Here is a 10,408-nt window from a genome sequence, read left to right as displayed (position 1 = left end):
CAACCACTTTGGAAAATTGTTTGGCAGTTTCTTTAAAAAGTTCAACATAAACTCACCATATAACCCAGCAATATCACACTTAGCTGTGATATTGCCTAAGAGAAACAAAAACATATACCCACACAAAGGCATGTACATGAATGTTCATAGGAACATTATTAATAATGATCAAAAACTAGGAACAACTGAAATGTCCACAAACTGGTGAATGGATGAGCGAAGTATAGTGTATGCAAACAATGGACTATTATTCAGCTATAAAAGGTAACAGAAAGTGGAGCAAGATGGTAGAATAAAAGCCTACACCTTTCATCCCCCCACAACAGGAACACTATCTACACATAGAAAAGCACTGTCACAAGAATAAAAAAATCAGATGAGCAATCACAATACCTGGTTTTAACTTTGTGTTGCCTCCAAAAGAGGCATTGAGAAGGGCAAGAGAGACAGTCCTGAATCACTGACACCACCCCTCTCCTATCCCCCTGGCAGCAGCCTTGTGGTGTGAAGAGAGAATCTGTGCACTCTGGGGAGGGAGAGCACAGTGACTGGGGACTTTACATTGAACTCAACACTGCCCTGTCTCAGCAGAGAATAAAGCCATGGTGGGCTCAGCCAGTGCCCCTGCAAGGAGGGAGCATTTGGATCAGCTAGAGGAGAATCACCCATCTCAGGGATCAGAACTTGAGTTTCTCCACAAGCCTTTGCTATCACGGGCTGAAGTGCTCTGGAGTCCTAGGTAAGCCTTGCCACCATGGGCTAATGTGCTCTGGAGTCCTAGGTAAACTGGGAAGAGAGTCTAAGAGACAAGGACTGTAATTCCTAGGCAATGCCCAGTGCTAGGCTGGGTTTAGAGCCAGTGAACTAGGGTGGTACATGACCTAGGGAAATGCCAGCTGGTGCATCTAAGGGAATGCTTGCACCACCCCTCCCCTAACCCCAGGCAGTGCAGCTTAACAATGAAAGTGACTCCTTCCTTAAGCTTAAGGAGAAAAAAGTGAAGAGCAAAGACTCTGTCTTACCTCTTGAATAACAGAACAGCCACAACAGAATAGGGCACCAGGCAGAGTCACAAGGCCCCATTCCAGGTCCTAATTCCTGGATGACATTTCTAGACACACTGTGGGCCACAATGGAACCTGCTGGCTTAAAGGGAAGGACACAGTCCTCGTAGTATTCATCACCTGCTGACTAAAGAGATCTTGGTCCCTTGAATACTCAGCAGTGATACCCTGACAGCATGCTGTAGGTTTTGGGTTCTGAGACATGCTGGCTTCACAGGTGACCCAGCACATTCCCAGCTGTGGTGGCTACAGTGAAAGACTCCTTCTGTTTGAGAAAAGCAGAGAGAAAGGTAAAAGGGACTTTGTCTTGCACCCTAGGTACCAGCTTGGCCACAGTGGGATAGAGCAACAAGCAGGCTCGTGAGGTCCCTGAGTGCAGGCCTGGGCCCTTGGACAGCATTTCTATACCTGCCATGGGCCAGAGGGGTGCCCACTGCCTTGAAAGATGAGTTCTGGCCCTGGCAACACTTACCACAAGCTGAGAGAAGAGCTCTTGGGCACTAAGTGAGCATCAGCAGTGGCCTGGCAGAACCCCTGTAGACCAGTGGTGGTGGTGGCCACAAGCAGAAGCTCCTCTGCCTGTGGAAAGGGGAGAGAAAAGTGGGAAAGATTTTGTATTGTGGTTTGATTGCCAATTTAGCTGCAGTAGAATGTAACATCAGATAAATTGTTAAGGTTTTTGACTACAATCCCTGGCTCCCAGATAGCATCTCTGGACCCACCCAGAAACTGAGGGAACTGAAAGGAAGAGCCTTGGGTAAGGCCTAGTGCTGCACTGACTTCAGGTCCGACCCAGAGCAGTCCCAATGGTGGTGACCACAGGGGTGTCTGCATCAACCCACGTCCAATTCCAGGTGGCACAGCACAGAGATAAAGACTGTTTGGAAGAAAATAAGGGAAAAGAACTAGAGTCTCTGCCTGGTGATACAGAGAATTCTTCCAGATCCTATTCAAGATCACTGAGGTGGTATCTCTATGAGTCGAAAAACCATAGCATTATGGAGTTTGGGGCCCAAGTACCTTTGAATACCTGGAAAGCCTTCCCAAGAAGGACAGACACAAACAAGCCCAGACTGTGAAGGCTACAATACCTAATTCTTCAATGCCCAGACACCAATGAACATCTACAAGTATCAACACCATCTGAGGAAACATGACTTCACTAAATGAACTGACTACGTTACCAGGGACCAATCCTGGAGAAAGAGAGATATATGACCTTTCAGATAGTGAATTCAAAGTAGCTGTTTTGAGGAAACTCAAAGACATTCAAGATAACACAGAGAAGGAATTCAGAATTCTATTAGATAAATGTAATAAGGAGATTGAAGTAGTTAAAAGGAATCAAACAGAAATTCTAGAATTTAAAAATGCAATTGAAATGCTGAGTTATATATCAGAGTATCTTAATAGCAGAATTGATCAAGCAGAAAAAAGAATTAGCAAGCTTAAAGACAGGTTATTTGAAAATACACAACAGCATGACAAAAGAAAAAAGAATTTTAAAAAATAACACACATCTATAAGATCTGGAAAACAGTCTCAAAAGGGCAAATCTAAGAATTATTGGCCTTAAAGAAGAGATATAGAAAGAGATAGGGTAGAAAGTTTATTCAAAGGGATAATATCAGAGAACTTTCCACACCTAGAGAAAGATATCAACATAGTACCATATAACCCAGCCATCCCATTACTGGGTATATACCCAAAGGATTATAAATCATGCTGCTATAAAGACACATGCACACGTATGTTTATTGTGGCACTATTCACAATAGCAAAGACTTGGAATCAACCCAAATGTCCATCAGTGACAGACTGGATTAAGAAAATGTGGCACATATACACCATGGAATACTATGCAGCCATAAAAAAGGATGAGTTTGTGTCCTTTGTAGGGACATGGATGTAGCTGGAAACCATCATTCTCAGCAAACTATCGCAAGAACAGAAAACCAAACACCGCATGTTCTCACTCATAGGTGGGAACTGAACAATGAGATCACTTGGACTCGGGAAGGGGAACATCACACACTGGGGCCTATCATGGGGAGGGGGGAGGAGGGAGGGATTGCACTGGGAGTTATACCTGATGTAAACGACAAGTTGATAGGTGCCGACGAGTTGATGGGTGCAGCACACCAACATGGCACAAGTATACATATGTAACAAACCTGCACATTATGCACATGTACCCTAGAACTTAAAGTATAATAATAATAATAAAAAAACCATTCAAGTACAAGAAGGTTATAGAACACTAAGCAGACTTAACTGAAAAAAGACTACCTCCAGGAACTTAATAATCCAACTCCCAAAGGTCAAGGATAAAGAAAAGTCCTAAAAGCAGCAAGAGAGAAGAAATTAATAATAATATACAATGGAGCTCCAACCTGTCTGGCAGCAGGGTTTTCAGTGGAATCTTTACAGGCTAGGAGAGAATGGTATGACATATTAAAAGTGCTGAAGAAAAAAAAAAAAAACTTCTACCCTAGAATGTTTTATCCCATGAAAAATATCTATTAAGCATGAAGGAGAAATATAGACTGTCCCAGACAAACAAAACCTAGGCGATTTCATCAACACCAGATCAGATTTCTGTCCTACAAGAAATGCTAAAGAAGAGTTCTTCAATCTGAAAGAAAATAATGTTAATGGACACGAAGAAATTATTGGAAGGTACGAAAATCAGTGGTAACAGCACATAGAAAAACACAGAATACTATAACACTGTAATAGTGGTGTGTAAACCACTCTTTACTTAAGTAGAAAGAATAAATTATAACTACAATAACTTTTTAAGACATAGTACAATAAGACATAAAGAGAAAGAATAAAAAGTTAAAATGTTGGGGGACAAAGTTAAAGTGTACAGTTCTTATTAATTTTCTTTTTGCATGTTTTTTTATGCATTCAGTGTTAAGCTTTCATCAGTTTAAAATGAGTTATAAGATAGTACTTGCAAGCTTCATGGTAATCTCAAATAAAAACAAACAATAAATATACAAAAAATAAAAAGCAAGAAAGTAAAGCATACTACAAGAGAAAATCAACTTTACTAAAAGGAAGACATGAAGGAAGAGAAGACCACAAAATAACCAGAAAACAAATAACAACATAGCAGGAGTAAGTCCCCACTTATCAATAATAACATTGAATGTAAATGGACTAAGATCTCCAATCAAAAGATATAGAGTGGCTGAATGAATGAAAAAACAAGACTCAGTGATCTGTTGCCTACAAGAAACAAACTTCACCTATAAAGGTACACATAGACTAAAAATAAAGGGATAGAAAAAGATATTCCATGTCAGTGGAAACCCAAAAAGAGCAGGATTAGCTATACTTGTATTAGACAAAATATACTCCAAGACAAAAACTGTAAGAAAAGAAAAAGAAGGTCGTTATATAATATAAAGGGGTCAATTCAACAAGAGGATATAATGATTATAAATGTATATGCACCCAACACTGGAGCACCCAGATATATAAAGCAAATATTATGAGAGCTAAAGACAGAGATAGACCCCAATACAATAATAACTGGAAACTTTAAGACCTCACTTTCAGCATTGGATAGATCTCCCAGACAGAAAATAAGCAAAGAAACATCAGATTTAATCTGCACTGGAGAACAAATAAACCTAATAGATATTTACAGAACATTTTATCCATTGGCCATAGAATACAGACTTTTCTACTCAGCACATGGATAGACCATATGTAAGGTCACAAAACATGTCTTAACTCTTTAACTATTTAGGAAAAAAAAGTGCAGCTGTCTGCCAGTGCTCATTTAATTTTACATAAGCATGCTCTTTGATGCTGAAGCAAATTTCAATCTGAAAATAAAATATAAAAAAAAAAAAGTTATTGGAGTTATTTCTGAACCCTCTGGATCATCAGAATAATCTATTTTGGAAAAAATGGATTCATCAAATGAATCTTTGGCCAACAATTGTTCAAGAATGATGTTAACATCACACATAGGAATGCTAAGTTTTCTAGAATCTGACATTTTCAGTGATTAATAATTACTATATTTTTAAATGGAAATATCACTACTAAAGACAGAGTGTTATAAATAGAATGATGTATTTTGTTTCCTGAGTCATTATACTATAGTGATACAAAAATAATAACAAAAGTGAGATTTTTTTGGCTAAGTTATCTCGGGGTAAACACTGAGGCTGTAAGTGCCACCAGCATATATTCTTGGGACAAATAGGAAAAGGGCTAAAACATTCAAAAAAAAAATTGAAACCATATCAAGCATATTCTCTGACCACAAGGGAAAACACTCAAAACCAGTAAGAAGAGGAATTTTGGAAACTATACAAACATATGGAAATTAAACAATATGCTGCTGAATGACCAGTGGATCAACAAAGAAATTAAGAAGGAAATTCAAACATTTTTTGAAACAAATAAAAATTTAAACATAACATACCAAAACCTCCAGGATATAGTAAAAGCAAGTACTATGAGAGAAATTTATAGCTATAAGTGCCAACATCAGAAAAGAAGAAAATTTTCAAATAAATAACCTAATGATGTATCTTAACTAGAAAAGCAAGAGCAAAATGAACCCAAAATCAGTAGAAGAAAAGATAATAAAGATCAGAGCAGAAATAAATTAATTTGAAATGAAGAAAATAATACTAAAGGTCAATGAAACAAAAAGTTGTTTTCTTGAAAAGATAACCAAAATTGACAAACCTTTAGTCAGACTAAGAAAAACAAAGAGAAAAGACACAAATAAATAAAATCAGAGATAAAAAAGGACACATTACAAAGGATAATGTAGATATTCAAAGGATCATTAGTGGCTGCCATGAGCAATTATATGCCAATAAATTAGAAAATCTGGAAGAAAAGGATAAATTCCTAGACACAACCTACCAAGATTGAATCATGAAGACATCCAAAACCTGAATAGATCAATAATAAGTAATGAGATTGAAACCATAATAAAAAGTCTTCCAGTAGAGAAAAGCTTAGGACCCAGTGGTTTCCCTGTTGAATTCTACCAAACATTTAAAGAACTAATACCAATCCTACTCACACTGGTCAAAAGTTTATTGAGTAACACCCTGCAAGCAGAAGAATGAAACTTGACTGCTATCTCTTCCTTTATAAAAAATAATCAAATCAAAATATATTAAAGACTGAAATCCAAGACCTCAAACTATGAGATTACTATAGGAAAACATTGAGGAAATTCCCCAATATGTTGGTCTGGGCAAAAATTTCTTGAGTAATACCCCACAAACACAGGCAACCAAAGCAAAACTGGACAAATGGGATCACATCAAGTTGAAAAGCTTCTGCAGAGCAAAAGAAACAATCAACAAAGTGAAAAGAGCACCCACAGAATGGGAGAACATATTTGCAAACTACCCCTCTGACAAGGGATTAATAACCAGAATACAAAAGGAGCTCAAACAACTCTTTAGGAAAAAATCTAATAATCCCATTTTTTTAAATGGGCAAAATATTTGAATAGACATTTCTCAGAGGAGTCATACATATGGCAGACAGGCATATGAAAAGATGCTCAGCATAATTGATCATTAGAGAACTGCAAATCAAAACCACAGTGAGATATCATCTCTCCCCAGTTAAAATGGCTAAAATGGCTTATATCCATAGACACACAATACCAAATGCTGGTGAGGATGTGGAGAAAAGGGAAAACTGTTAGTGAGATTGTCAATTAGTAAAACTACTATGGAGAACAGTTTGGAAGTTCCTCAAGAAACTAAGAATAGTGCTACCATAAAATCCAGAAATCCTACTGCTGAGTAGACACATAAAGAAAGGAAATCAGTATGTGAAAGAGATAACCGCACTCCAATGTTTGTTACAGCACTGTTCACAATAGCCAAGATTTCGACTCAACCCAAGTGTCCAGCAACAGATGATTGGATAAAGAAAATGTGGTATTATACACAATGGAGTACTATTCAGCCATAAAAAAGAATGAAATTCTGTCATTTGCAACAACATGAATGGAATAGGAGGTCATTATGTTAAGTGAAATAAATCAGGCACAGAAAGACAAACATCACGTGTTCTCACTTGTTTGTGGGAATCTTAAAACCAAAACAATTAAACTCATGGATACAGAAAATAGAAGAATGGTTACCAGAGGCTGGGAAGGGTAATGGGGTAGGGGGGTGGGCATAGTTAATGGGTACAAAAATATATATATATCATATATAATATATGTATCATATATTATGTATATAAAATATATATCATATATAATACATCATATATAATATGTATATCATATATAATATATATCATATGTATGTAAATATATATTATATATGTACAGTTAGAACTGAACAAAACCTAGTATTTTATAGCACAACAGGGGGACTATAAGTCAATAATAATTTAATTGTACATTTTAAAATAACTAAAAGATATAATCGGATTGTTTGTAACACAAAGGATAAATGCTTGAGGGAATGGATAGCCAATTTTCCATGACGTGATTATTATACATTACATCCCTGTACCAAAATATCCCATGTACTCCATAAATATATGTACCTATTATGTACCCCCAAAAATTAAAAATAAAATTTTTAAAGGAAGAAACTCCTGATGCATGCAACAACATAGATGAACCTCACAAACCTTATACTACAATAAAGAAGCCAGATACAAAAAATGGCACATTATATGATTCTGTGATATGGTTTGGCTGTGTCCCCACCCAAATCTCACCTTGAATTTTAATGATCCCCATGTGTCAAGGGCAGGGCCAGGTAGAGATAATTGAATCGTGGGAGCAGTTGCCCCAAACTGTTCTTATGGTAGTAAATAAGTCTCACAAGATCTGATGGTTTTACAAACGGAGTTCTCCTACACAAGCTCTCTTGCCTGACACCACATAAGACATGACTTTGCCCCTCATTCACCTTCCTCCATGATTGTGAGGCCTCCCCAGCCATGTGGAACTGTGAGTAAATTAAACCCCTTTCCTTTATAAATTACCCAGTCTTAGGTATGTCCTTATTAGCAGCATGAGAACAGACTAGTACATTCTGCTTTTAAGAAATTTCCAGAAAAGAAAAAACTATAGTGACAAGTTAGAATAGTGGTTGTCACTGTGGGCGCTAGGAGTGAAAGTGGAGATTGACTCTAGGTGAGCATGAGGGAACTTTGAACTGATGGAAATATACCAAAACTGGATTGTGGTGATGGTTGCATAACAGTATCCATTTCCCCAAAATCATCAAACTTCACCCTCTCATTGGGTTAATTTTATAGTATATAAATTATACATCTATAAAGCCATGTTAAAAAGTGAAAACTCAATAATCACCAGTTTTGAAAAAGTACAGAATGACAAATAAAAATTAATAGTCAAATATAAAAGTTCTACAAATAGAATGTGACTATAGATGTAAAGCAATATTTGATCTCTTGAGTTGAATAACTAACTGCCCCTTGGTCATAAAAGGATATTTGTTCTCTTGAGTTGAATAACTAACTGCCCCTTGGTCATATAAGGATACCCTTGTTCCTAGGAAAGTCACACTGATGTGTTAAGAATTAAAGTGGTATGATATATGCCACCTTTCTTCACATGGCTCAGAAAAAATGAATCATGTGTGTCTATGCAGTGCATGGTGAGGGGAGGGAGCAAAAATAACAAAGCAAATATTCCCTGTATTATTATTGCAACATTTTTGAACGTCTTTGTTTATTTCAACATAGAAAGTATTTCAAAAAGTGATCATTTGAAAAGACTATTAAATTAGACAAATTTCAATGAGATGATTGATAAAAATAGAAAAACAACATTAGAAATGAAAAGGGGATTTACCACACAGACAACAGTAGAAATTTAAAAGATAACAAGAATACAATAAAAAAAAAAATGTGTCTCAATAAATTTGAAACTAAGATAAAATGACTAAATTCCAAGAACTGACTATACAGAGTTAACAGTGTAATTTTAGGGCAATGCAATTCTACTAAAAATTCCTACACTGTTTTTTAATGAACTTAACAAACTGATTCTAAAATTCTTATGAAAATACAGAGACCCAAGAACAGTCAAGAAGAATACAGGAAAATTTCACCTGCTATTTATTATAAAAAGTGATAATTAAGACCGTGTGCTTACAGCACAATAACAGATAAATGGACCAAAAGAACAGATCAAAAAGAGACCCACAGGTAAATGAACAACAGATGTGGCACTGTAGTTGATTGTGGAAAAGATAAACTATTTCTTTAAATTTTCCCAAGAAAATTGGCTATTTATTAGAATAAACTAATATTGGATCTCAATCTCATACCATACACACACAAAAATCAATTTCAGATAGTTCGAAGATTCAAATGTCAACAATAAAACTTTAAAATTTTTGAGAGAAATTATAGGAGACTGTATTCATGACCAAGTCTTGCTCCTTCTAAATGCCTGTCTGCAAACTTCTCTTCATGTAGAAACGTTCCTTTCCCTAACAGAAAATTGCCCATCATCAAGAGTCCTGTAACAAAGCGTGTTGTCAGCTTTCAGGGCTGGTTATTTGTGGGATTCTACAGGACCCTAAAAGTGCCACTGGCATGACATAATTTCTTTTCATTACTTCAAAGTTATAAACTACTTCTTAAAGAAGACACAGAAAGTAGTAATCATAACATAAAAGAGTTAAAATTGATTACATTACAATTAAGAACGTCTGTTTGGCAAAAGATATTTCACAGTGGAAGGTGAGAAAAAGCTAGGAACAATCCAAATACCTATCAATCAGAGAAGAATGAATAAGCTATGTTATATTCACACATGCTAATATTATGCAGCAGTGAAAATAAATGAACATTCAACCACTCGGACAAGTCAAAGAGAATGTAGAAAAAAACACAAGATGTGCAAAACCAGGTACTATATAATACCATCTCTGAAATATTTAAAGGCAAAAAATAATGAACAATATTGGCTACGGTTGCATTATCTTTAAAGTAAGGAAATGATAAACACCAATTCAGGATACTGTTTCCCTCCGTGTGGAAGGCAGGAGATTAGGCCTAGGAGGAGCCCTCAGTAAGCTACAGCAGTGTCCAGTCCAGGGCTAATGAAGTGGTTAGTAATTGTTTTGTTTTGTTCACTTGCTTCATAGTTTATATGTACATTGCATGTGTTCTTTTCCATATATCAAATATGAAAGTGTCAATTTAAAAAATCAAGGATGACGTAAGAAAAAACTCATGCCAAAGATCCAAAGAGGTTTATATACTGTGTTTTTTTTTTTTTATTTCAAATACCTTTTTATCATGTTTTCATGGCAGTTTGTTTTTCTAGGAAAAATATGAGG

At 36.2% G+C, this 10,408-nt stretch overlaps 1 long non-coding RNA gene across 1 annotated transcript in view; it reads right to left on the bottom strand.

Moving 5' to 3' along the window:
* Positions 1-1,539: 1,539 nt before the first annotated feature.
* The window catches only part of LOC140712101 (uncharacterized), an 89,224-nt gene continuing 80,355 nt past the window's right edge, over positions 1,540-10,408 (bottom strand). Inside the window, exon 3 of the long non-coding RNA XR_012093551.1 lies at positions 1,540-1,643. This is a non-coding gene — a long non-coding RNA (uncharacterized lncRNA). The remainder of the gene's footprint in view (positions 1,644-10,408) is intronic.

Source organism: Chlorocebus sabaeus, chromosome 7, assembly GCF_047675955.1.
Source record: "Chlorocebus sabaeus isolate Y175 chromosome 7, mChlSab1.0.hap1, whole genome shotgun sequence".
Lineage (NCBI taxonomy): Eukaryota > Metazoa > Chordata > Mammalia > Primates > Cercopithecidae > Chlorocebus > Chlorocebus sabaeus.
Note: the sequence above shows the minus strand (reverse complement) of the source record. Positions and strands in the feature narration are given on the sequence as shown.